The following is a 22,317-nucleotide window of genomic DNA, read 5'->3' on the forward strand; positions in this document are numbered from 1 at the left end:
AAGTGCATCAGATATGATAAGATTGGATGTCACAAGCGTGTAAGTGTTGCTCATAATCCTGTGTCTGGTGCACTGTGTGTGTGTGTGAAAGATAATACGGGAATCGACGAACTGTCCAAATGTCAGATCAAATGTCATTTATTAAATAAATGGGTTTCCTTTTTGCTCCAATAATTCCCATGTGGTCGTTCTGGTGGTGATGAATACTTGATGGATCAGATTTATTATTGGTAGGTGACACAAACTCTGTCTGTTTTGTCTGCACAAGTCTCACCCACTGTCGCTTTAGATTAGTGTACTTTCTTGGAAATCCGTGAACTGAATAGCCTGTTGTATATGGATTTGAACATCCAAACACAATGCAGCGCTTTCCCATCGTTATTTTTTTTATAAGATTCCAACAACAATATCTAATTTCAGTGAGTAAACAAGCACGGAGTCAGATGAACCAAAATGACCCAAATAACCGGGGTTCCACACATGACATCATGAGAGATTAGCCCTGGGGCAAGGCTGCCTTTTTCCGGGATCAGGAAGCCACGATTTATGAATAGTTTTGTGCTTGATAATAAAATAAAAAATAATTTATATTATTTTCCCCCTGCTTTATTAATTTATTTTGGTCATTACTAATGATGTATATTCATTTTAAAGCATTACAGAAAGGCATTACATACACTTTAAATAAAAGCACTGTGTCAGGACAGACCCAAGATGATAAATGCTCACCAGCTGGAGTGAAATAAACTCTGGTATTTTTGGAGCTTGTATCATATTAATCTAGCTCTGAAATCTCTGGCATCATGTATCTATTTGACAGTAAATTACCCTTAACCTTTCGACCATGACTTGACTGATATTTCAGAGGCACCTGTGGATGAAAGTGTGAAGATTTATAATGTTATTATTGCAAACAAATCATAAACTCTACTTCTAATGCTCACTCTCAGTAAGACAGATGATATTTGCTACTAAAACTCTTGCTTTTCTTAAATTTTTTTTTATTAGTTTGCTGAATACCTACATAACTTAATGACAACATGGACTCTACGATGGATGTTCTATCCTATATTCTATCCTATGTTATATCGCCTGATCAAGCTCCTTTCCAGTTTTCATTATATGCTGAGTGTATTTGCATCCTTGCGATTGCAATTGACTGCAAAACCATTTTGCTTTTCCTCCAGTAATTTCCTCCAGTCACCTTCCCACTCTCCTAGATTTATGGCAGTTGGTGGCTGCACCCTGAATGATACATCATGTCCTGTTGAATGCTTTAACCCACTCTATAATAAATGGAAGTCATTGGCTCCCATGATTGGGCACCGAAAAAATGTAGGTGTCTGCACCCCAGGAGGAATGATCTCTACAGTTGGCAGGCGAGATAATGTCACCTGTGTCACCAGTGTAGAAAAGTAAGTATCATAAGAATGGCGATGATTTTGTATGCTTTATTTAGCAAAGTTATGGCTCCAGTCGTGTTGATGCTTTTTTTTTTTGTCCTTCATTATAATGAGTGATGTCCTACAGAACAGTGCATAGTGAGCTGACCTTCTCATGGCTCCACACCACGGATCTGTCAGTTTGCAATCTCACAAATCTCAAGCTGAGATTGAAGTACCCAAAGCATGCTAGCATAAACACTGCCCCCTCAGAAATAAATCTCAGAGATGAATTCATGGCAGTTTATGCTTGCCAAATTTCAGAGACCACCATGAGAAATATGCAAGACCACTCTGCTTTTATTCCAGAATTGAGCAGTGGTTTGTACCCAGCGTCAAATAAAACATAGACATGCAAGTAGATGATAAATTGAGATCAATGTCAATATTTGGAACATCAAATTAATAAAGGGGTTATTGATTAAATTGCATAATGTCATGGAGCATACACACTCTTTGGCCACTTTAATAGGAACATTGAAACACCTTTGTATTCATCTAAATATCCAGCCAATCGTCTGTTAGCAGCAAACACATAAAATCATGCAGATACAGGTACGACTGTAGCCTCAGATTCCTGTTCTTTACCGACAGGACGAGAACCTGATGTGGTCTTCTGCTATTGTAGCCTATCGGCCTGTTCTGAGATTATTTTCTGCTTACCATTATTGTAAACAAAGGTTATTTGAGTAACCGTAGCATTCCCGTCAGCATGTTCACAGATGACATACATACGTACATACTGTATATACATAGGATATTACATGGTGGCACAAAGATATTTAGTTTATCTTTGAGTGGTGAATGTATATTTCACGAGTGAGTGAAGCAAATGAGTGAGTTTTTTTTTACATGAGAAGATAAACTTCATATCTTCTCGCCACCGTGTATAATGTTCTTTATATTATATGGACACATCCACAAATAAAAAGAATTGTAATTTTGAACTGGTTTGCCATTTTGACAATGTGCATCCAGTCAGTGGGAAAAAACTGGGAGTGATGTAATCAGAGTGAAATATTTCACTCAGATCTGCAATGTATTTTGTATGAAAAATACTAAATTTTCAACATGAGAAGATAAACTTCATATCTTCAAGCCAACATGTGATTTTCTTTTTATTATATAGACACATTCATAAACAAAAGTACTCAAATTTATCAAAACAATTCATTGATTTTCTCAGGAGTGAAGATATTGGAAAATATGTCATGGTTGTGGTTCTCGATGTCCCAGATGTACTTCATATGAAAAATACAAGTAGCGTATTTCCTAGTAAAACACTTACGTCTATGTAATATACCAACATCTCATCTCATCTCTCATTATCTCTAGCCGCTTTATCCTTCTACAGGGTCGCAGGCAAGCTGGAGCCTATCCCAGCTTACTATGGGCGAGAGGCGGGGTACACCCTGGACAAGTCACCAGATCATCGCAGGGCTGACACATAGAGACAAACAACCATTCACACTCACATTCACACCTACGGTCAATTTAGAGCCACCAAATATCTTAACTTGCATGTCTTTGGACTGTGGGGGAAACCGGAGCACCCGGAGGAAACCCACGCAGACACGGGGAGAACATGCAAACTCCACACAGAAAGGCCCCTGTTGGCCATTGGGCTCGAACCCAGAACCTTCTTGCTGTGAGGCGACAGCGCTAACCACTACACCACCGTGCTGCCTCGGACAGCCATCTTCTTTCTACTTTCCCTGGGGAATTCTTCTTCTTTGGTTATTCAGAGGCTCTCGCTGAACTATGGGATAGTGTAGTGTAGCATGGTTTGGTACATGAAGAAGAAGCCTTTATTTTTCACATGCACACTCAAGCACAGTGAAATTTGTCCTCTGCATTTAACCCATCTGAAGCAGTGAACACACACACACACACACACACACAAGTGAGCAATGAGCACACACATACAGTGGTGGTTGAATGTTTGTGAACCCTTTAGAATTTTCTATATTTCTGCATGAATATGACCTAAAATATCATCAAATTTTCACATAAGTCCTAAAAGTAGATAAAGAGAACCCAGTTAAACAAATGAGACAAAAAATATTATACTTGGTCATTTATTTATTGAGGAAAATGATCCAATATTACATATCTGTGAGTGGCAAAAGTATGTCAACCTTTGCTTTCAGTATCTGGTGTGACCCCCTTGTGCAGCAATAACTGCAACTAAACATTTCTGGTAACTGTTGATCAGTCCTGCACACCGGCTTGGAGGAATTTTAGCCCATTCCTCCATACAAAACAGCTTCAACTCTGGGATGTTGGTGGGTTTCCTCACATGAACTGCTCGCTTCAGGTCCTTCCACAACATTTCGATTGGATTAAAGTTAGGAGTTTGACTTGGCCATTCCAAAACATTAACTTTATTGTTCTTTAACCATTCTTTGGTAGAACGACTTGTGTACTTAGGGTCGTTGTCTTGCTGCATGACCCACCTTCTCTTGACATTCAGTTCATGGACAGATGTCCTGACATTTTCCTTTAGAATTCCCTGGTATAATTCAGAATTTATTGTTCCATCAATGATGGCAAGCCGTTCTGGCCCAGATGCAGCAAAACAGGCCCAAACCATGATACTACCACCACCATGTTTCACAGATGGGATAAGATTCTTATGCTGGAATGCAGTGTTTTCCTTTCTCCAAACATAAGGCTTCTCGTTTAAACTAAAAAGTTCTATTTTGGTCTCATCCGTCCACAAAACATTTTTCCAATAGCCTTCTGGCTTGTCCACGTGATCTTTAGCAAACTGCAGACAAACAGCAATGTTCTTTTTGGAGAGCAGTGGCTTTCTCCTTGCAACCCTGCCATGCACACCATTGTTGTTCAGTGTCCTCCTGATGGTGGACTCATGAACATTAACATTAGCCAATGTGAGAGAGGCCTTCAGTTGCTTAGAAGTTACCCTGAGGTCCTTTGTGACCTTGCCGAGTGCACGCCTTGCTCTTGGAGTGATCTTTGTTGGTCGACCACTCCTGGGGAGGGTAACAATGGGCTTGAATTTCCTCCATTTGTACACAATATGTCTGACTGTGGATTGGCGGAGTCCAAACTCTTTAGAGATGGTTTTGTAACCTTTTCCAGCCTGATGAGCATCAGCAACGCTTTTTCTGAGGTCCTCAGAAATCTCCTTTGTTCATGCCATGATACACTTCCACAAACACGTGTTGTGAAGATCAGACTTTGATAGATCCCTGTTCTTTAAATAAAACAGGGTGCCCACTCACACCTGATTGTCATCCCACTGATTGAAAACGCCTGACTCTAATTTCACCTTCAAATTGACTGCTAACCCTAGAGGTTCACATACTTTTGCCACTCACAGATACATAATATTTGATCATTTTCCTCAATAAATAAATTATCAAGTATAATATTTTTGTCTCATTTGTTTAACTGGGCTCTCTTTATCTACTTTTAGGATTTGTGTGAAAATCTGATGATGTTTTAGGTCATATTTATGCAGAAATATAGAAAATTCTAAAGGGTTCACAAACTTTCAAGCACCACTGTACCCAGAGCAGTGGGTAGCTACTTGGGCACTTCAGCCCAAGGCAGGCCCACATTAATCTCTTTGGACTGTGGGGGAAACTGGAGCACCTGGAGCAAACCCACGCTGACACGGGGAGAACATGCAAACTCCACACAGAAAGGCCTGTCAGCCGCTGAGCTCAAACCCAGAACCTTCTTGGATTACATTTGGATACTATGGATGTAGATCATCCAGGTACTGTTTGACTACTATTAAATGCCTACTGAGTATTCGGACACCCTACTGCTTTTTTTTATAATAACAGTATGGAAGTATGCATGTTCAGATGCAGCCCGTGATTTTAGGCATTGTCCTGCTACTACATGATCATTGCTGATCAGATGATTGCATGAATGCATAAATGTACAGGTGTTCCTAGTAAAGTTGATGATGAGTTTATATTTTTTGATCTGGTGAGCTGCAGTTTACTATATTGTTGACAGCCTGCATCTTGTACACACCAGTCAAGTTTTTGATTATTTCAGATGAATGATGATGCTAAAATTAATGAACGATCCAGAGGGGTATTATCAAGAACTGTGTAGCTAGTAGCAAGAAGAGTGAAGATGAAAGATTCCTGTTCTTGCCTGATGTACTGTTAATAATATGGATAATTACATGTGTAATAAAAAGAGGATGATGATAGTAAAGCTGGATGACTTTGTGGCTGAGAAAAAAAACCCACAAAACAGCAAGGATTTTTAAAGTGCTTCATTTTAAATATCTTTTCATCAACCAAAGTGTGTTTCTGCACATGCTCAGCATATCTTTTTTTCTGAAAACAGAATAAAGTTCTGAAGCACACACACATCTTAACCAGACAATAGTGGGCATTTTTCATGTTCTGTTTTCCATATCATAAATATCCGATTTTAGCATGTGCCAAGAATAACAAAAAGCATAAATAAAATGCATTTCCCTAGTTTTAAATGAATGAAAGCTATGCATTGGACACTTCTACAATTTAGTTCTTTTGAGATTTGCTTGTAAGGAGCTTGTTGTCTTTTTTTTTTTCGATTAGGTTAGTAATCTATTGCTCTAACTAAAGTCCCAAAGCTAATTAAAAAGAAATTTACAGGCTTCTTTTCACATATATTCATTCAACAAGGCAAATGAAGGTATCCATCACATCGTTCACTTTGCTTTACAGATAATTAGCTTCAAGCCATTTGAGATTCATCTGTATTTAAAATGTTTCTGCTACATAAAGATTGCAAAGGGTATAATGTTAAGTTTGGACATTTAGAAGCACTGAACTGTCAGGCTCAGGTGTGGTCTGGAGGCAATGCATTTATTGTTGCTCCCCACAGTGTAATTTATGAGATGATGAGGTCTTAATGAGCAGCACGTGAGCAAAGATGGAATTGTTGTTAAAATTGCTGATTGAACAGTGAATATTCAGGCTGTGCTGACAGACAACGGTGTGTTTGTGTGTAAGTGCAAGAGTGATATACGTGCATCCTGTTCTTATATGGATCTGCCAATGGGCTTTCAATTAGCAATCTGAACCCCTGAGTAGAGTTTTGATGGTAAATGGGAGCCATGGGATACAATCTGTCTCACTCACACACACACACACACACACACACACACACACACACACACACACACACACACAATTAGTCTCCTGCTCAGTCTTCTGGTGCTGTGTCTGCAACTGATGAGAGAATAATTCAATCATCTAATAGCATCCTGATCTGCTCCCTGCATGAGCGTAATTTTTCCAACACTGCAGAACTGACGTAATACAAAAATGTATCACCACAAAGCCCACGCGACTGATTTACTTTTCTTTCTCTTAATGTTAAAATGCTCATGTTTTTCAGCCAGGAGCTAAAGCATCTGTACCATCTACATCACCATTTATGAGAATTTCAACATATTTTCCTTGTAATGAGAAAAGAACTGAAAATCTGTTTACTAGAAACTACAAAAAAACATTCTAAAATATTGTACGTGTTAGGATTTTTTTTTCTTGGTATTTTGTCACAGCACAATACATTCAACGTGCATACACATCTCAGACACTGCAACACAATTACCTTCCTAATCTAAAAATATTGGACCTTTAGCGGAAATATGAGACTTGGTTGAAATTTACTTGACATTGGAGGTAGAAACAGCAACTGGATGCAGTTCTGAGTGCATTCAAGAGAGTGGAACAATTGCTGTATAATAACTAATAGCAATAATATATAGTAATGACAGGCGGCAAGGTAGTGTAGTGGTTAGCACTGTCGCCTCACGGCAAGAAGGTCCTGGGTTCGAGCCTGTGTCTGTGTCTATGTGTCAGCCCTGTAATGACCTGGCGACTTGTCCGGGGTGTACCCTGCCTCTTGCCCATAGTCAGCTGGGATAGGCTCCAGCTTGCCTCCGACCCTGTAGGACAGGATAAGCAGCTACAGATAATGGATGGATGGATATAGTAATGACAATATTCATCTCATCTCATTATCTCTAGCCGCTTTATCCTGTTTATACAGGGTCGCAGGCAAGCTGGAGCCTATCCCAGCTGACTATGGGCGAAAGGCGGGGTACACCCTCGACAAGTCGCCAGGTCATCACAGGGCTGACACATAGACACAGACAACCATTCACACTCACATTCACACCTACGCTCAATTTAGAGTCACCAGTTAACCTAACCTGCATGTCTTTGGACTGTGGGGGAAACCGGAGCACCCGGAGGAAACCCACGCAGACACGGGGAGAACGTGCAAACTCCGCACAGAAAGGCCCTTGTCGGCCACGGGGCTCGAACCCGGACCTTCTTGCTGTGAGGCGACAGTGCTAACCACTACACCACCGTGCCGCCAATAATAATAATAATAATAATGGTGGCACCATGGTGTAGTGGTTAGCATTGTCACCTCACAGCAAGAAGGTTCTGGGCCTGAGTCCAGTGGCTGACGGGGGCCTTTCTGTGTGGAGTTTGCATGTTCTCCCCGTGTCTGTGTGGGTTTCTCTGGGTGCTCCGGTTTCCCTCACAGTTCAAAGACATACAGGTTAGGCTAATTGGTTGCTCTAAATTGACCATAGGTGTGAAGATGAGTATGAATGGTAGTTTGTCTCAATGTATCAGCCCTGCAATGATCTGGTGACTTGTCCAGGGTGTACCCCACCTCTTGCCCATAGTCAGCTGGGACTTTGCATGTTCTCCCCGTGTCCGCGTGGGTTTCCTCTGGGTGCTCTGGTTTCCCCCACAGTCCAAAGACATGCAGGTTAGGTTAACTGGTGACTCTAAATTGACCGTAGATGTGAGTGTGAATGGTTGTCTGTGTCTATGTGTCAGCCCTGTGATAATCTGGTGACTTGTCCGGGGTGTACCCCGCCTCTCGCCCATAGTCAGCTGGGATAGGCTCCAGCTTGCCTGCGATCCTGCACAGGATAAGTGGCTACAGATAATGGATGGATGGATGGATGGATAGTAGATACTCTGATCAAGAGCGATGTATAACAGGTCCCTGACATAACCACAGCAGTGAGCAGCCCGGGGTTAGGTGTCCTCCTCAAAGGCACTTCAGCCATTCCTGTTGGTCCAGGGAATCAAACCAGCAAACTTTTGATCCCAAAGCTGCCTTTCTAACCTCTAGGCCATGGCTTCCCCAATTTAGTTTGTTGATAAAAATACAGCATTTGCCCTTAGACCTTCATAAGAGCTATTTGATTCAACAGGGTTTCCATTTAGTTAGGTTTTTTTTTCCTTTTTTATCAGACATCTAGTTTTTGGGTTTGTTTACCTGACATGTTTCGATGTACGACTGTCGTCTTCCTCAGAGTGTCACCGGATGTTATTGGTGACGCATCTTTTATCAGCTGATGTTTCCGAAGGCGTGGCCTTCCTGTCTGGATTGACAGGTCGGTCACGCCTTCTACTGTCAGTTCATCCCCTGCAAGATGGCACTCAAGGTATGGGAGAGCATGTATGCTCCCTCATCCCGGTTGATGGTCCTCGGGCTTCGCTTACGGATCTCCATGGCCTCCCTGATCCAGCGCTGATGTTTATCATCTTCTGTGCGGATGACTCTGGCATTCCCCCAGTCCATAATATGATTTTCCCTTTTACAATGATCTGTTATGGCTGACATAATTTTCTTGTTGTGCCTTTTCTTTTATTGTTCGGGTTTGTCTTGTAGCTGTCTCCTTTTCACACTCTTTCTTATGTTCATTTTTTCTTGTGTTGAAACTCCTTCCTGTCTCCCCAATGTAAGTTTTATTGCATAATTGGCATGGAATCTCATATATGGTGTTGCATCTGTTGTCCGGATGTATTCTGTCTTTGGGATGAACCAGGATCTGACGGAGTGTTGTGTATGGTTTGACAGGTGTGTTAATGTTGTATTTCCTCATTGCTCTTTGAATGCGTTCCGTTATTCCTCTGATATATGGTAATGTCACTACTCCCCTGTGTTCTTGTTTGTTGGTTTGTTTTTTCTCTTTCTTCTGTGTTTTACTGTTTTTGACCTGTTCCGCCCCTTTGGATATTGCCCATTGTGGATATTGACATGCCTTCAGTGCGTGTTGTATATGTTGTTCCTCCTGTTCTTTGTCCTGTGGATCTGTAATTATTGCTGTGCGTTCATGTAATGTTTTGACTACTGATATTTTGTGCATTATGGGGTGTTCGGAAGTCCAATTTAAATATTGGTCGGTGTGTGTGGGTTGAAGGCATGTCAATATCCACAATGGGCAATATCCAAAGGGGCGGAACAGGTCAAAAACAGTAAAACACAGAAGAAAGAGAAAAAACAAACCAACAAACAAGAACACAGGGGAGTAGTGACATTACCATACATCAGAGGAATAACGGAACGCATTCAAAGAGCAATGAGGAAATACAACATTAACACACCTGTCAAACCATACACAACACTCCGTCAGATCCTGGTTCATCCCAAAGACAGAATACATCCGGACAACAGATGCAACACCATATATGAGATTCCATGCCAATTATGCAATAAAACTTACACTGGGGAGACAGGAAGGAGTTTCAACACAAGAAAAAATGAACATAAGAAAGAGTGTGAAAAGGAGACAGCTACAAGACAAACCCGAACAATAAAAGAAAAGGCACAACAGGAAAATTATAAGTCAGCCATAACAGATCATTGTAAAAGGGAAAATCATATTATGGACTGGGGGAATGCCAGAGTCATCCGCACAGAAGATGATAAACATCAGCGCTGGATCAGGGAGGCCATGGAGATCCGTAAGCGAAGCCCGAGGACCATCAACTGGGATGAGGGAGCATACATGCTCTCCCATACCTGGAGTGCCATCTTGCAGGGGACGAACTGACAGTAGAAGGCGTGACCGACCTGTCAATCCAGACAGGAAGGCCACGCCTTCGGAAACATCAGCTGATAAAAGATGCGTCACCAATAACATCCGGTGACACTCTGAGGAAGACGACAGTCGTACGTCGAAACATGTCAGGTAAACAAACCCAAAAACTAGATGTCTGATAAAAAAGGAAAAAAAAAAAACTAACTATATTTAATATAAGACATAATGAACGCAATCGAAATAGGGTTTCCATTTGTTTCTTATTACAGGGAGGCATGTTGATCATATGTATGTGTGTGTGTGTGTGTGTGTGTTTTAATCAGACCTACAGTACAGCTACAATGGATAGTTTTCACATGATGTTTCAAAGCTAGTGATTTCCCAGAGTCCACCCTTACTGGGGTCAAGCGGTGTGGTTCGATTCACTGAACAAGCTTTTTTAACACATAGAACTTTTTAAGGCCTCGTCCAAAGTTAATGCTTTAAAGCAAACAATGGTACACCTATCCTGCACTCATGGCTGTCGTAATAAGTCAAATGACCCAGTTAATCGTAGCTTCCACAGTATTCCCACAATTAGAGAGCAGGAAGGAGACCCAACAAACCACCTGAACATGCAAAGGAGGAATCTTTGGATTGCAAGGATTAATAGAAAAAAACATCAGCTATTCCAACACAGTAGAGTCTGCTCAGACCATTTCATTCGTGGTGTGTATTTTACATAAACAATTAAGCTGCAAAATGCACAATCCTATCATAATATTGTGTAAGCAGTGCCTGCCTGGTCAATGTTTTCATTGTAATCTAGATCTGTTTTCGCTCACTAACATTGTAATGGAACGCTGATCATTTACTCATACAGGAGGACTTGTTTATGTCAAATAATTTACTATCCCTGTTGAATCACATAAAGACTGTGTTCATTTTTATTTGTGTATAAAGACTAACTAGACTGTGGAAATAAAAATGATACAAATGTTATATTAGATAAGTTGTAGATAGAGTATTTATGTGGTTAGAGGCATATAAAATATATAAGATACAATTAATCACATGTACATGATCAGGCATTTACTGTAAGCCTGCATGGTTAATGGTACATTATACTGTACATACTTTGGCTGCAATCAGCAAGCAATTGCCACTGACTACCAGATCCAGTACCCAACCGCATTCAAATTACAGGACTCAAGAGATTTGTAAGCCTTGAGATCATCAAGTGTGTAGGCACTCTGAGTATTTACAAAATAGTTAACAATGTCAGGATATGAAATGGATGGCAAGCTTGTGTAATCACTCGAGAAGGCAGCTTTATCCACTTCATTGGTAGAGTCCTTAAATTAGAGCAAGTTTTGATTTATATTTTTCTCTAGAAATGTTATCCAAAATGTCTATGTACTTTTCCTTAACTGGTTTTGTGGTTGTTGTTACACTGTAAAAAAAAATAGTTGAGAATACTTGAAATTTCAAGGCAACAGTCTGCATTAAGAATTTTATGTTTTGCCAACGATGTGCCCATGATAATCCAAACTATGATAAAACTGTTATCTTTATTAAGAATTCTTAATTAAGTCAATTTTCAATTCCTCATTCTGCCAACATAGATTTCTCTTTTTGCTGAACAGTGGCATTCACAGTAGTGCAAAAAGGCAATTGAGGTTATCACAATTTTTTTTGGGGGGGGGCTTTTTTCACCTCTATTTGGATAGGACAGCATAGAGACAGGAAATGAGCGGGAGATAGATCGGGAAATGACCTCGGGTCGGAACCGAACCCGGGTCCCCGGATTTATGGTATGGCGCCTTATCCACCTGAGCCACGACGCCCCTGAAGTTATCACAATTTATCATTAAACTATACATGCCTTTTTTCATTGTGCTACACAATTACAAAACTTCAATATTGAAATAAAGTTTTTAAAACCTACGTCATGGGTGTGGCTCAGGTGGATAAGGCGCCATACCATAAATCCGGGGACCCGGGTTCGATTCTGACCTGAGGTCATTTCCTGATCCGTCCCTCTCTCCCGCTCATTTCCTATCTCTACACTGTCCTATCCAAATAAAGGTGAAAAAAGCCCCCCCCCAAAAAGTCTGATAACCTCAATTGCCTTTTTGTACTACTGTGAATGCCACTGTTCAGCAAAAAGAGAAATCTATGTTGGCAGAATGAGGAATTGAAAATTGACTTAATTAAGAATTCTTAATAAAGATAACAGTTTTATCATAGTTTGGATTATCATGGGCACATCATTGGCAAAACATAAAATTCTTAATGCAGACTGTTGCCTTGAAATTTCAAGTATTCTCAACTATTCTTTTTTTACAGTGTATGTATCGATGAAAAATTCAGAATTTTATTTGACAATATAGCTACCAATAATGAAAACACTCTTATTGGCTTGACCATAAAGATGATGGTGCTTGAGCTTTTTCTGGAATTTCGTGACGTCAATGAAAACTTACCATACATAGAGATTCGGCTGAAAGTATTTGCTGGAATACTTCTTTAACAATTAATATATATTAAAAAAAAAAAAAACACTGTTCACATAACACTAATAGCCCACTGTTTATAAGACTTAACTTTTGTGTATTTTAAAGGCAGTGCATATTTAACCCATTAATTACCCACCTATTCACTTCTCAGTATTACTCAATAATATGTTTAAGGATGAATAACTAAATAATAATGACACCATTTCTGAGTATTTGCAAGTATTTGCACTGTATTATATTTCTGTTTAAGCACAATAAATACAGAGAGTAGAAAAGGTTAGAAATAGCAGCGTTCATTCTGTGTCATGTGGTTCTGAATATTGATGGGAGACAGAGTGTCGGGAAAAGACATTTGTTTGTTTTGAATGTTTTGCTTCTGGCCATAAGCCCAGGGAAGCATATAAATGTGACAGGTTCTCATGGCCACACAAGGAAAATGAATGGATCACTGTTGGATATGTGAGCAATACATAACAGACTGACAATGCATCCAGATTGACCTCCTGTTTTATTCCCTGGTCCCATGCCCTCCAAAAAAAGGCTCTTATGCAAGGAAAATCTCAGGAGAGATGTATCAGTGGTATAAAATACAACAGCACCATTCTCAAAACATTCTAGGTGTGTTCCAGTGACAAGAGTGGAGCAGTGAAATGGTATTCCGGTATTCCTGAGCTGTTCCTGTAGTGCTGTATGTGTGATGGAGATGGACGGCCACATGTTTGCCCTTGGGGGCCTCAAGTGACATGACCTGACCCAACACTGTGCAGTGCTACGAAGCCTAATCATGTAACAGCTGGCTCTGTATTGTTGTGACTGAAATAAAGGTGATAAAAGGACTTATTATGTGCTGTATAATGCAATCCCCAATGGTTTATGATGTTTTTAGGCTGATTTTATGATAAGATCATTTTATATGCTTCACTAACCGTTTATAGATGCATTGAATGAATGGCTAAACAAACAGAAATAATTTCAATACCATGTTCATATCCAATGTGAGTGTGAATGGTTGTTTGTCTCTGTGTTAGCCCTGCGATGATCTGGCGACTTGTCCAGGGTGTACCCTGCCTCTCGCCCATAGTCAGCTGGGATAGGCTCCAGCTTGCCTGCGACCCTGTAAAACAGGATAGGCGGCTACAGATAATGGATGGATGTTCATATCCTATTTTTCATATCTATCTATCTATCTATCTATCTATCTATCTATCTATCTATCTATCTATCTATCTATCTATCTATCCACATTCACTGGATATGAGCACTTGTATGCTCTGATTGGCTACTCTACTACTAGGCTATCAGCTCATAAATTGTGAGTAGAGAAAAAGAAAATGGCAGAGTGTGTTGCTGAACCAACTGAGGACAAAATAAAAACTCTACTTGAAAACAAAACCCAAAAAATTATTAACTATTGAAAAGAAACAGAAATAGCTAAAAGAATATTGTTTTGTTTTTTCCCCCCTAATATCTCATGTTCCACACTCCAGCCCAGTCAGTGGCGGTAATGCACCTTTAATTTGGTTTGCCAACCACCAAAAAACCCAAAAGAAGAAGAAGAACCCCCCCCCCAAAAAAAGACAACAAAATATAGAATATAAAAGTATTTAATGGTAAGAACACATTTTCTATATTTAACAGTTATTCCAGTCAATCTCGTTGTACACGGCTTATAGCCCACTCAGCGCTACATGCTACGTCGGCTATCAGCTCTGTATGACTCAATTTCATGGAATGATTGTTAAATATATAATTCCTACCGCAGACCTCACCAGTGTCACACTGCCCTCATACATGTCCCGGACCACTCTTACCTAATTCTCTGCCACTCCAGACTTCCTTGTACAATATTATACCTCCTCTCTCAGCACCATGTCATATGCTTTCTCTAAGTCCACAAAGACACAATGTACCTCCTTCTGACCTTCTCTATACTTCTTCCATCAACATTCTCAAAGCAATCATTGGCTCTATCTTGCTCTTTCCTGGCATGAAATCATACTGTTGCTTGCTAATCACCCCATATCTTCTTAACCTAGATTCTACGAATCTTTCCCAAAACTTCATCATGTGGCTGATCAACTTTATACCTCTGTAGTTACTACAGCTCTGCACATCACCCTTATTCTTGAAAATCAGTGCCAGTACACTTCTTCTCCACTCCTCAGACATCCTCTCACTTTCCAAGATTGTGTAAAACAATCTAGTTTAAAACTCCACTGCCATTTTTCTAAACACCATACTGCCACAGGAATGTCATCCAGACCAACCACCTTTCCATTTTTCATCCTCTTCATAACTGTCCTCACTTCATTCTTGCTAATCCACTGCACTTTTTGATTCACAATCCCTACACCATCCACCATTCTCTCTCTCTCTCTCTCTCTCTCGCCTGCATTTTCTTCATTCATCAGCCCCTCAAAGTACTCCTTCCATCTTCTCAACACATTTCCTAACTTGTCAGTACACTTCCATTTTTATCCCTCATGTTATGGGTGGTTTAAATGGAGATATAAATCTGACTTCAGCTAGACACTGAAACATGGAGATTGTTGTTGTTTGTGTGCATTCTTATTTGTTCTTGAAAATCAACAAATTTTTGATTTGTGGTTTTCCTTTATTTCCTTTTTTATTGTAATATTTTTCATTTGTGCCACCCTTATTTTGTTAACTTTTTTTTTTCAAAATCATATACCATTGATTTGTAAGATGAGGGGTGTAACATACTGCCAATATCTTTATCTGTATTTGTTTAGTGCTCTAAATATTCATACCTATTTTTGTTTGGACTTGTATGCAGTGTTTTAGGAGGTTCTATTTCCCAACCCTGACCTGACATTGTTAATGAATGTGGTCTTTATTTGAGCTTTATACAACCCCGATTCCAAAAAAGTTGGGACAAAGTACAAATTGTAAATAAAAACGGAATGCAATGATGTGGAAGTTTCAAAATTCCATATTTTATTCAGAATAGAACATAGATGACATATCAAATGTTTAAACTGAGAAAATGTATCATTTAAAGAGAAAAATTAGGTGATTTTAAATTTCATGACAACAACACATCTCAAAAAAGTTGGGACAAGGCCATGTTTACCACTGTGAGACATCCACTTTTCTCTTTACAACAGTCTGTAAATGTCTGGGGACTGAGGAGACAAGTTGCTCAAGTTTAGGGATAGGAATGTTAACCCATTCTTGTCTAATGTAGGATTCTAGTTGCTCAACTGTCTTAGGTCTTTTTTGTCGTATCTTCCGTGTTATGATGCGCCAAATGTTTTCTATGGGTGAAAGATCTGGACTGCAGGCTGGCCAGTTCAGTACCCGGACCCTTCTTCTACGCAGCCATGATGCTGTAATTGATGCAGTATGTGGTTTGGCATTGTCATGTTGGAAAATGCAAGGTCTTCCCTGAAAGAGACGTCGTCTGGATGGGAGCATATGTTGCTCTAGAACCTGGATATACCTTTCAGCATTGATGGTGTCTTTCCAGATGTGTAAGCTGCCCATGCCACACGCACTAATGCAACCCCATACCATCAGAGATGCAGGCTTCTGAACTGAGCGCTGATAACAACTTGGGTCGTCCTTCTCCTCTTTAGTCTGAATGACACAACGTCCCTGATTTCCATAAAGAACTTCAAATTTTGATTTGTCTGACCACAGAACAGTTTTCCACTTTGCCACAGTCCATTTTAAATGAGCCTTGGCCCAGAGAAGACGTCTGCACTTCTGGATCATGTTTAGATATGGCTTCTTCTTTGAACTATAGAGTTTTAGCTGGCAACGGCGGATGGCACGGTGAATTGTGTTCACAGATAATGTTCTCTGGAAATATTCCTGAGCCCATTTTGTGATTTCCAATACAGAAGCATGCCTGTATGTGATGCAGTGCCGTCTAAGATCATGGGCACCCAGTATGGTTTTCCGGCCTTGACCCTTATGCACAGAGAGTCTTCCAGATTCTCTGAATCTTTTAATGATATTATGCACTGTAGATGATGATATGTTCAAACTCTTTGCAATTTTACACTGTCGAACTCCTTTCTGATATTGCTCCACTATTTGTCGGTGCAGAATTAGGGGGATTGGTGATCCTCTTCCCATCTTTACTTCTGAGAGCCGCTGCCACTCCAAGATGCTCTTTTTATACCCAGTCATGTTAATGACCTATTGCCAATTGACCTAATGAGTTGCAATTTGGTCCTCCAGCTGTTCCTTTTTTGTACCTTTAACTTTTCCAGCCGCTTATTGCCCCGTCCCAACTTTTTTGAGATGTGTTGCTGTCATGAAATTTCAAATGAGCCAATATTTGGCATGAAATTTCAAAATGTCTCACTTTCAACATTTGATATGTTGTCTATGTTCTATTGTGAATACAATATCAGTTTTTGAGATTTGTAAATTATTGCATTTCGTTTTTATCTACAATTTGTACTTTGTCCCAACTTTTTTGGAATTGGGGTTGTATCTGACAAATTGGCAGCATGGTGGTGTAGTAGTTAGCACTGTCGCCTCACAGCAAGAAGGTTCCAGGTTTGAGCCCAGTGACTGACGGGGTCCTTTCTGTGTGGAGTTTGCATTTTCTCCCTGTGTCTGCATGGGTTTCCTCTGGGTGCGCCGGTTTCCCCCACAGTCCAAAGGCATGCAGGTTAGGCTAATTGGTGGCTCTAAATTGACCATAGGTTTGAATGTGAGTATGAATGTTTGTGTGTCTCTGTGTGCGATGACCTGGTGACTTGTCCAGGGTGTACCCCACTGCTCGCCCATAGTCAGCTGAGATAGGCTCCAGCTTGCCCGCAACCCTGCACAGGATGAGTGGTTACGGATAATGGATGGATGGATCTAACAACTCACTCACTCCTGCGTGAAATTAAAAACCTCCTGCTCACACAACTTGTGGCAAGCTTTCTTCTTCAAAAAATTGAGAGAGCGAGAGAGAAAGAGCAAAACCACCTCTGTTCCTATCTGTTATCTTTTCAATCTGAGTAGCGTGTTCATATCCAGTTACATCTCTGATATATTTGATATTCATGTATATTAAACATTTGTTCAAGGACACATCAGTGACTCTTCTCAGTGTCATCTGATTTCTAACTCAGATCCTTACCCCCTGATCAAGCACTGCCCAAAACTCACATCCTGGTTTAACTGCCCATTCAAGATGCCGTTAAAACACCTGCTAGTTATTTATGAATAAACTGTAGTAAACATTACAATTCTGGTCTGAATTTTTAACATTGATTTTGAATAAGACCTATGACATAGGGGACGCTCAACCAGTCAAAGAACACTTCAACTTTTAGACAATGTTAAGTTCCCTCTTAAGGTCATGTATCTGCTCACATACGCTATCAATTCACAACAGATTTTGGCAATCTTCTAACTGGAACTCCTAAGAATAGCTAAAAAGAAATATGCATGTATTTCTGTGAGAAGGCAGCCTGAGGGAAACTCCCATGACCAATCTCTAAAGGTTGCTTAGCTTTCCTGCAGTTTTAGAACTTGGCAAACCTTAGGTATTGTTACTGAAAAGAAAAAAAAAAACTATAATAAATGGAAAAATCATAAGCCTGTCATAATGGTGGGAGGATTTAATATGTTTATGATCTCAATGATGCTTGTCAGTAATAACTTCTAATGATATATTTATTAAACAATATACCGGTATTCAGAATGATATTTACTATATTTGAAAAACAGGGGTTATGTCAGGAATGTATCACAATCATGTCAGGTCATTTCTCCTATTCTTTGCAACACTCTCCAGGTGAATACTTTAACCTAAAGCAAGGAATATGGCAGATGTTTGCCCCCAGCATACCCCCAGACAGAGATCATGCTGTGTTATCTCCCAGTTCCAGCTGTATATGGCAGGAGGCTGAGATGAACTCTCCTTGGAGTTGTGTAGTGTGGAAAAGTTTGACCCTGACTCTCTGTGGAGTGGACCCCAATCCACCGCATAAGGAGCAAGTTATACATATGACATAAGCATGTCATCAGCAGTTTGTCTGGAAGACTTTTCCCACATTTTGCAATACAATTGACATCATGCACATGTATTGCACTATGGGAGTACCGGAATGGGAAATTGCTTCTGTGTGGGTTGTCAGTTGATTGACAGATGCAGGCCTAGTAAGTGGTTAGGGCAGTGCTCTGTGTTACATTCTGTCTCATTAATATCTAGGTGCATCTCCTGGTGTTTAATGGAAGACTTACTGTAGAGCTTTACTCATATATTTGGAGAAGAGTTAAGTAAGGAATAAAATGATGGGGTATGCTGGGATAAGAAAATAATCAATGATGGGGTGCTGTTATGTGACCACCCTAGGGATATTATTTTGCTACAACAGCACATCCCAAAGTGTGTTGTCTTTTATACCAGAGTGATTTGCCATTTTTTTTGCATTTATTAATAAATGACATGCCATTCTTTTTTTTTTTTTTAAAGCCATTTAACATTGATTTAATGCTGTGGAAAGTCTGCAAGACAAGTTAAGGCCTATTCAGATTGGATTAATCTAGGGAGGGAAGGTAATGTAATTATTATCTATGTGGGAATTACTTAATGTAATTAGAATATCTAGGATTTGAGTTATGTGCAAAACTATAACATCAGTAATTTTTATAGACTGCACATGGACATATCTGAAAATACTACACCATAGGTTACCTTCTGTAAAATGACCAGTAGAAATAACCCAATGTGATGTATACAGGACGGCACGGTGGTGTAGTGGTTAGCACTGTCGCCTCACAGCAAGAAGGTTCTGGGTTCGAGCCCAGTGGCCTGATATGGGCTTTGTGTGGAGTTTGCATGTTCTCCCTGTGTCTGCATGGGTTTCCACTGGCTGCTCTGGTTTCCCTGACAACCCAAAGACATGCAGGTTAGGCTAATTAATGGCTCTAAATTGACTGTAAGTTTGAAAGTGAATGCGAATAGTTGTTTGTCTCTATTGCCGCTTTTCCACTACCAACGCGGCTGAGTTGGGCTGAGCCGTGCCGTGCTGAGTTGGGCTGAATCGAGCTGAGTGGGGCTGTTGGAGTTGCATTTTGACTACAACCGCGCTGAACCGTGCTGGCTGGAAGTGGGTGGACACATTGGGTGGAGTTAGCGAAAGTGGGTGGACATCACGTGATGTTGTTAGGCGGCGCAAACAGTGACATCAGTGACCTTTTAAGTGGTAGTCTCACGACCCGGATAGTAAACAATAAACATGGAGGACATGGAGTCGTTAGTGTTGCTGGTCTTGGTGCTGTGGCTTGTTGTCACCGACAACGCCAACAGATACTGGCAAGAGCGTATAGATGAGGCGAGGCGCATAAGGCTTCAGAAATTCTCGTAATTCGTAATTCTTCTTCTTCCAGGTTTATGGTGTTTACAGATCCCAGCGTGCTCGCAGGGTGTGTGTGGGCGTGTGAGGACACTCCTCCTCACCAATCAGTGCACAGGGGAGTGTCTCCTCATGCCCCTAGCCCCACTTGGCTCGGTTTGGCTCACTTCAGCCCTACTCCAAAACCGTACGAGTTTTGGGTGCTGAGTAGGGATGAAGCGAGCTGAGTCGTGCTGCTCTGAGGTAGTCGAAACGCGAGCCGTGTCGGGCTGAAGTGAGCTGAAGCGAGCTGAAGTGAGCTGAAAAAGGGTAGTGGAAAAGGGCCATATGTGTCAGCCCTGCAATGACCTGGCAACTTGTCCAGGGTGTACCTCACCTCTTGCCCATAGTCAGCTGGGATAGGCTCCAGCTTGCCTGTGACCCTGTAGAACAGGATAAAGCGGCTAGAGATAATGAGATGAGATGAAATTGACTGTAAGTTTGAAAGTGAATGTGAATGGTTGTTTGTCTCTATGTGTCAGCCCTGCAATGACCTGGCGACTTGTCCAGGGTGTACCTCGCCTCTTGCCCATAGTCAGCTGGGATAGGCTCCAGCTTGCCCATGACCCTGCACAGGATAAGCAATTACAGATTTTATATATATAGAGAGAGAGAGTACAAATTGCCATGCTGGTAAAGAGTCCATTATATTCTGAGGGAAAAGAGGTTTTGTGGTTTTTTTTCTTCTGTATAAAGACTCCAGGAAATGCTCAATCCTCTCTGCCATCTCCCACTGAAACCAAACAAAAAGCAATCATTGACTGAGTTTAAAATTAAGAACATTAAACTTCAGACAGTGTTTTAAAGGCTGTAAAAGAAGCCTAGAGCAGTAGGTAAGTTAATGGGCTCCTAGATCAGATAATTGTCTACATGCCTGCCATTGTTCTGGCCATGGGGTGTGCTAATGATCATGTGCCACTTGATAGAGTGAGAGGGCAGAGTCTTTAGTCCACAGTAACCAAAACCGTGCACCGCCCGTGCGCTTTCCAAAAACAAAACCAATCCCGCCAGCAAAAATAGGAAAAAAAAAGGAGCGATCTCACCTCTTCAGATGTTGGTTTAAGTCCGACAATACATTCCTCAAAAAGGGCGTAGAAGAGCAGAGTAATCCATCAACGTGTAGCATTCAATTTATTCCGAACCATTAAAGAATTCTGGAGGATATCAGAATGTTGTCGTACCGGCTTCCATCTACCCCCATTCATTCCTCTTTCAGCATCTTTCGTTTTACGCTACTGATTAATAATCAAAACTTTATGTGGCTAATGCTATAGAAGAAGGGGTTTATCCGCATGCGTCTACTTCTTCTTCTATTGTTCTGGTGTCTCCGATGGGACCGTCTTACAGCGGACCTAGAGGTGTGGCATGTGTATTGCATCATCTTCAGCAAGCATTCCGTTCCCATATGGACCTTATATTTTTCTGATCCGTTGCCCCTGTGGACGCAATATTTAAAAAAAAAAATCTTGTTGCCGTTGTCGTGTGGATGTAGCCTTAAACAGCCATACCCATTAAAATCAATCAGTTTGAAAAGAAAGAAGAGAAAAGAAAGAAAGCACAACTTTATTCATCACACACTTGTGAAATTTCCTCTCTGCATTTAACCCATCTGAAGCAGTGAACTCACACATGCACACACATGAGCAATGAGCAAACACACATACCCAGAGCAGTGGGCAGCCATGCTAACAGCGCCCGGGGAGCAGTTGGGAGTTAGGTGCCTCGCTCAAGGGCACCTCAGCCCAAGGCCATCCCATATTAACCTAACCTGCATGTCTTTGGATTGTGGGGAAACTGGAGCACCTGGAGGAAACCCACGCAGACAGGGAGAACATGCAAACTCCACACAGAAAGGCCCTTGCCAGCCACTGGGTTTGAACCCAGAACCTTCTTGCTGTGAGGTGACCATGCTAACCACTACACCACCATGACGCCCACAATATGTTTGTATTCACATAAAGAGTATGGAGGACTCAGAGAATTTTAAATGTGATGAACTTGCATCATGAAGATACTAGTGTATCTCAAACAATTAGAATATCATGAAAAAGTTCAATATTTTCCATCAGTTATTTAAGAAAGTGAAAATTTAATACAGTAGTGCTTGAAAGTTTGTGAACCCTTTAGAATTTTCTATATTTCTGCATAAATATGACCTAAAACAT

This window comes from Neoarius graeffei, chromosome 24 (genome assembly GCF_027579695.1).
Source record: "Neoarius graeffei isolate fNeoGra1 chromosome 24, fNeoGra1.pri, whole genome shotgun sequence".
In the NCBI taxonomy this organism is placed as follows: Eukaryota; Metazoa; Chordata; class Actinopteri; order Siluriformes; family Ariidae; genus Neoarius; species Neoarius graeffei.